Source organism: Canis aureus, chromosome Y, assembly GCF_053574225.1.
Source record: "Canis aureus isolate CA01 chromosome Y, VMU_Caureus_v.1.0, whole genome shotgun sequence".
In the NCBI taxonomy this organism is placed as follows: domain Eukaryota; kingdom Metazoa; phylum Chordata; class Mammalia; order Carnivora; family Canidae; genus Canis; species Canis aureus.
Genome location: NC_135650.1, coordinates 2,444,709 through 2,452,318, shown reverse-complemented (window position 1 = coordinate 2,452,318; position 7,610 = coordinate 2,444,709).

Below are 7,610 nucleotides of genomic sequence, written 5' to 3'. Positions count from 1 at the left end.
GGAGAGCATGGTGGAAAGAGAGGGAGGGAGAGTGAGAGATGGAGGGTAAGAAGGTCAACCACCATTTTTGCTATTTAGGTTCCTAGTGTGGATAAGACAGAGAGGCAATCTGGCCAGTCCCACACTTTCCAAGCACTATAGAACAGAATATTCACCACAGATGGTTGGTATGTGGTGCCAACAGTAAGTCCAAAGGTCAAAAGATGAGCATTTACTTATCATGTACCATGATCTGTTCCCAGAGTAGCTACTTAAGCCCCCACAGGATCTTGAACAGGGTGTAATTGGAACTCCACTTCCAAGATTTCGGATGCCAGAGACTTGCCCACCACAATGACCCACTTTCCAAGTAAATTGCATTTATTGAACTCCTAGTATGACTAAGAAAACCCATTTTATGGGCACCTTGTCATGGCTCCTCTACCATGGCAAACTTTGTGATAGATCCAACATCGCCCCATCATCTAATAGAGCATGGCACACATAGAGATCATATTTTTTTGTGGACTCTATAAATCCTTACACATGTACCCTTGGTTGCTTTACCCTTTCACCCCAACCTCTTCAGGTTTCTTCTTCTCAGTTGATTTTGTTTCAATCTGATATCTTCTGCTCCTTCTCTTGAATACTGTCCTACAGGACCTCTTGACACCAGAAAAAAGTGAGGAATGAGACACCCCAGAGCCAACAAAAGAAGGAAACACATTCAGTGGAGAGAGCTGGGCAGAGTCTCATTTTGGAGGACTTCCCATGTATGTGTGAGTGGGAGTGCTCAGGTCCTTCTGACTCCCAGCCCTGCTCCCTGCTCACCACTCAAGGCTGTTCAACGACATTCAGCATTCCAAATCCAGGTCAGGAGTCAATGTGACACTAATAGATTAGATGAGGTGAGCAGGGTCAGATATACTATAGAAACTGGAGATGCAAGTTGCACCAGCGCCAGTTTGGGACCATGTTCTCCAGAATGATAATCATCCATGAGAGAGACACACACACACACACACACAGGGGCAGAGATATAGGCAGACCGAGAAGCCAGCTCCATGCAAGTAGCCCGATGTGGGACACAATCATGTGTCCTGAGATCACGCCCTGAGACAAAGGCAGATGTTCAACAACTGAGCCACTCAGGCATCCCCAGAATGATAATCATATAAATGTAGGATGGGGTGGAGTCACAGAGGAAACATATGGTTAAGCAAGAAATAGAAGAAAGAAGTGCTAGAAGCCAGATGTAAGTGTCATGTATATGGCTGGGGCCTGTGTCCTCATCCTCAGGATTTGAAAGACAGGCTTCTGTGTACATTGGGCTGTGAGAGAGACAAGATGGCCTTGAAAAAAAGAAAGAATGGAGTCACAGGTGATGAGAGAACTTGGGTCACTGATCCTGGCATTGTGTCCCAAAACCTAGAGCACCACTCTGTCCTCAGGCTTGCATTCCCCCAAGGAGTGGTATTTGTGCTCCCAGGAAGGGAAGGAGAGTATCCATACCCCAGGATCTTTTTCTGTCTCAGGTTTCATAACCAAGGCCAGCAATCAGCCTATGATCCACCTGTACCTCCACAAAGATGTCACCATACCCATAACATTATGTTGGGTACATTGACTGCCTCCCTATTCAACACCCCCCAAACACACACAACAGATTCTTATCACCTGACTCCTGCCCATTTCTCTTCTCTGATTTGGCCTACACCTTGACATTTCTCTCCAATATCAGAAGAGCAGAAAGGAGTGCTCATGGGTATGTTGGCACACTCCCTTACCAATCAATTGATTAATGAATGAATCCTTCCAAATCCAGGGACACCTTCATGGCTTGAATTCTCCTTGGAGAATGAAAACATCTTCGTACTATGCTTTCTGTGATCTTAGAATCTCAAGGGACAAGAGAGTGTCACCCACCCCTTTCTGCCATGGTACTTCTCGCCACTTAGGTGAATACAACATTAGAAGTAATCTATCTTGTTCAAAGTCCCCAAGTCTTTAGGTGAAGTGAAGGAAATGCACAGCTTTTTCTCCTACCCACAAAAGGGCTACCAGAATTTGACCCCAGCATTCGAAGGATTGAAGAGGCCCCTAGCAGGCTGGAGGTAAGTTCCCAGGTTTGGACCATCATCCTGATGTTGGGAACATACCTATCACTCAGTAGCTAGAGTAGCATGATCACTTGGGAGCAGACAACCTGGCCCTTCAGCCCAGAGCTTCAGTCCTCAATGTGGTCGATCCTAGGAAAACAGATCTGTGCGAACATGAAAGAGAGAGCTTGTGGCTAAAGGAGCAGAGTTACACATGCCTCTAAAATCCTCAGCCTAGGAAGGATCTTGAGAGGCTGCCCTTTGGTCTTTCTAAAAAGCAAGATGTACAGCTACTACATAATTCACGGGCTATAGTGTAGTGCAAATGTAACTTTTTTAATATTTTATTTTTTTATTCATGAGAGAGAGAGAGAAAGGGAGAGAGAGAGGCAGAGACAGAAAGGAAGAAGAAGGCTCCATGCAGGGACCATTATGTGGGAATCAATCCCGGGTCTCCAGGATTGTCTCATGCTGAAGGCAGCGCTAAAACGCTGAGCCATCCAGGGATCTCCAAATGTAACTCTTTTTTTTTTTTACAAATTTATTTTTAAATTGTGTTCAATTTGCCAACATATAGAATAACACCCAGTGCTCATCCCATCAAGTGTCCCACTCAGTGCCCATCACCCAATCACACCCACCCACCGCCCACCTCCCTTTCTAACAACCCTAGTTCATTTCCCAGAGTTAGGAGTCTCTCATTTTCTGTCTCCCTTTCTGATATTTCCCACTCCTTTTTCCTCCTTTCCCCTTTATTCCCTTTCACTATTTTTTATATTCCCCGAATGAATGAGAACATATAATGCTTGTCCTTCTCCAATTGACTTATTTCACTCAGCATAATACCCTCCAGTTCCATCCATGCCGAAGTAAATGTTGGGTATTTGTCATTTCTAATGGCTGAGGAGCATTCCATTGTATACATAGAACACATATTCTCTATCCATTCATCTTTTGATGAATAACGAGGCTCCTTCCACAGTTTGGCTGTTGTGGACATTGCAGATATAAATATGGTGCAGGTGTCCAGGCGTTTCATTGCATCTCTATCTTTGGGGTAAATCCCCAGCAGTGCAATTGCTGGGTCTTAGGAAGACTATTTTTAACTCTTTGAGGAACCTCCACACAGTTTTCCAGAATGGCTGCAGCAGTTCATATTCCCACCAATAGCGCAAGAGTGTTCCCATTTCTCCACATCTTCTCCAACATGTATTGTTTACTGGCTTGTTAATTACCCCATTCTTACTGGTATGAGGTGGAATCTCATTGCGGTTTTGATATGTATTTCCCTGATGACCAGTGATATGGACCATTCCCTCATGAGCTTGTTGGCCATGTCTGTGTCTTCCTCTGTGAAATTTCTCATGTCTTTTGCCCATTTCACGATTGGATTGTTTGTTTCTTTGCTGTTGAGATTAATAAGTTCTTTATAGATCTTGGAGGGGATCCCTGGGTGGCTCGGTGTTTCAGCGCCTGCCTTTGGCCCAGAGTGCCATCCTGGAGTCCCAGGATCAAGTCCCATGTCGGGATCCTGGCATGGAGTCTGCTTCTCCCTCTGCCTATGTCTCTGCCTCTCTCTCTCTATGTCTATCATGAATAAATAAATAAAATATTTTTTAAAAGATCTTGGAAACAAGCCCTTTTTCTGATACGTCATTTCCAAATATCTTCTCCCACTCTGTAGGTTGTCTTTGAGTTTCGTTGACTGTTTCTCTTCCTGTGCAAAAGCTTCTTATCTTAATGAAGTGCCAATAGTGAATTTTTGCTTTGGTTTCTCTTGCCATCGTGGATGAATCTTGCAAGAAGTTACTGTGGCAAAGTTCAAAATGGGTGTGGCCTGGGTTCTCCTCTAGGATTTTGATGGAATCTTGTCTCACATTAAGATCTGTCACCCATTTTTAGTTTCTCTTTTTGTATGGTGCAAGAGTGTGGTCTAGTTTCATTCTTCTGCATGTGGATGTCCAGTTTTCCCAGCACCATTTATTGGAGAGACTATCTTATTTCCAGTGGATAGTCTTTCCTCTTTCTCGATTTTAGTTGACCACACAGTTGAGAGTCCACTTCTGGATTCTCTATTCTGTTAAACTGATCTATGTGTCTGTTTTTGTGCCAGTACCACACTGTCTTGATGACCACAGCTTTGTAGTACAACCTGAAATCTGGCATTGTGATGCCCCAGCTATGGTTTTCTTTTTCAAAATTCCCCTGGCTATTCGGGGTCTTTTCTGATTCCACACAAATCTTAAGATAATTAGTTCCAACTCTCTGAAGAAAGTCCATGTTATTTTGATAGGGATTGCTGTAAACGTGTAAATTGCCCTGGGTAACATTGACAATTTCACAATATTAATTCTTCCAATCCATGAGCATGGACTATTTTTCCATCTCTTTGTGTCTTCCTCAATTTCTTTCAGAAGTGTTCTGTAGCTTTTAGGGTATAGATCCTTTACATCTTTAGTTAGGTTTATTCCTATTAGGAATACTAATTATTATTAGGAATTATAATTATTCCTATAGGAATAGTTATTATTAGGAATTATAATTATTCCTATAGGAATAATGATAGGTTAATGCTTTAGCTGCAATTGTAAATGGGATTTACTCCTTAATTTCTCTTTATTCAGATTCCTTGTTGAGGTATAGAAATGCCACTGACTTCTGGGCATTTATTTTGTACCCTGCCACACTGCCAAGTTGCTGTATGAGTTCTAGCAATCTTGCAGTGGAGCCTTTTCGGTTTTCTATGTACAGTATAATGTCATCAACAAAGGGAGAGTTTGACTTCTTCTTTGTCAATTTGAATGCCTTTTATGTCTTTTTTTGGTCTGAGTGCTGAGGCTAGGACTTCTAGTACTATGTTGAATAGCAGTGGTGAGAGTGGACATCCCTGTCTTGTTCCTGATCTTAGGGGAAAGGCTCCCAGTGCTTCCCCATTGAGAATGATATTTGCTGTGGGCTTTTCATAGATAGCTTTTAAGATGTTGAGGACTGTTGTCTCTATCCCTACACTCTGAAGAGTTTTGATCAGAAATGGATGCTGTATTTTGTCAAAACTTTTCTTGCATCTAATGAGAGGATCATATAGTTCTTGGTTTTTCTCTTGCTGATATGATGAATCACATTTATTGTTTTATGAGTGTTGAACCAGCCTTGTATCCTGGGGATAAATCCTACTTTGTCATGTTGAATAATCTCCTTAATGCTATTGGCTAGTATCATGTTGAGAATTTTTGCATCCATGTTCATCAGGGATATTGGTCTATAATTATCCTTTCTGGTGGGGTCTTTGTCTGGTTTTGGAATTAAGGTGATTCTGGCCTCATAGAACGAGTTTCGAAGTACTCCGTCTATTTCTATTTTCCAAACAGCTTTAGCAGAATAGTTATGGTTTCTTCTTTAAACCTTGGATAGAATTCCCCTGGGAAGCCATCTGGCCCTGGACCTTTGTGTCTTGGGAGGTTTTTGATAACTGCTTCAATTTCTTCCCTGGTTATTGGCCTCTTCAGTTTTTCTATTTCTTTCTGTTCCAGATTGGTAGTTTGTGGTTTTCCAGAAATGTGTCCATTTCTTCTAGATTGCCTAATTTATTGGCATATAGCTGTTATGTTTTTAAAATCGTTTGTATTTCCAGTGTTGGTAGTGATCCCTCTATCCTAATTCAAGATTTTATTAATTTGTGTCTTCTCTCCTTTTTAATATAGCTGGCTAATGGTTTATCTAACTTATTAAATCTTTCAAAAAATCAACTGCTGGTTTTGTTGATGTGTTCCACAGTTCTTCTCGTCTCTAATTCATTGAATTATGCTCAAATCTCTATTAACTCTCTTCTTCTGCTGCGTGTAGGATCTATTTGCTGTTTTTTTCTCCCGCTCATTTAGGTGCAATTTTAGTTTTTGTATATGAGTTCTTTGCAGTTCTTGATGAATGCTTGTATTGCAACATATATCCCCCACAGGAATGCATTTCTCTTTCACAAAGATTTTGAACAGTTGTATCTTCATTCTCATTTGTTTCTATGAATGTTTTTAATTCTTCCTTAATTTCATGGTTGACCGTTTCATCTTTTAGCAGGATGGTCCTTAACATCCACGTGTTATAAATCCTTCCAAACTTCTTGTGTTTTAGTTCTGATTTCAAAGCATTTTTGTCTGAAAATACACAGGGCACGATCCCAATGTTTTAGTATCTGTTAAGACTTCATTTTGTAACCCAGTATGTGGTATATTCTGAAGAAAGTTCCATGTGCACTTGAGAAGAATGTGTATTCAATTGTGTTTGGATATAAAATTCTATAAATATCTGTGAAATCCATCGGGTTCAGGGTATCATTTAAAGCTTTTGTTTCTTTACTTAGAAAACCTGTCGAGGTGGAGGGGAAAGATGGCAGAAGAGTAGGGTCTCCAAACCAGGAAATAGAGAGATCCCCCCCTTAAAATCAATAAAAACCGTTCAACACTTTGACATTTAATAGTGAAGCTTGCAAATTCCAAAGATAAAGAGAAGATCCTTAAAGTAGCAAGAGACAAGAAATCCCTGACTTTTATGGGGAGGAGTATAAGGGTAACAGCAGACCTCCAAAGAGACCTGACAGGGCAGAAAGGGCTGGCAGGATATATTCAGTGTCCTAAATGAGAAGAACATTCAACCAAAAATACTTTATCCAGAAAGGCTCTCATTCAAAATGGAAGGAGAGATAAAGAGCTTCCAAGACAGGCAGCAACTAAAAGAATATGTGACTTCCAAACCAGCTCTGCAAGAAATTTTAAATATCATGATGACACTAAACTCATATCTCCCAATAGTAACTCTGAATGTGAACGGGCTTAATGACCCCATCAAAAGGTGCAGGATTTCAGACTGGATAAAAAAGCAGGACCCATCTATTTGCTGTCTACAAGAGACTCATTTTAGACAGAAGGACACCTACAGTCTGAAAATAAAAGGTTGGAGAACCATCTACCATTCAAATGGTCCTCAAAGCAGGGTTAGCCATCCTTATATCAGATAAACTAAAATTTACTCGGAAGACTAGTGAGAGATGAAGAGGGACACTATATCATACTTCAAGGATCTATTCAACAAGAGGACTTAACAATCCTCAATATATATGCCCCGAATGTGGGAGCTGGCAAATATATAAATCAATTATTAACCAAAGTAAAGAAATACTTAGATAATAATACACTTATACTTGGTGACTTCAATCTAGCTCTTTCTATACTTGATAGGTCTTCTAAGCACAACATCTCCAAAGAAACGAGAGCTTTAAATGATACACTGGACCAGATGAATTTCACAGATATTACAGAACTTTACATCCAAACTCAAATGAATACACATTCTTCTCAAGTGCACATGGAACTTTCTCCAGAATAGACCACATATTGGGTCACAAATCGGGTCTGAACTGATACCAAAAGATTGGGATCATCCGCTGCATATTCTCAGACCATAATGCCTTGAAATTAGAACTAAATCACAACAAGAAGTTGGAAGGACCTCAAACACGTGGAGGTTAAGGACCATCCTGCT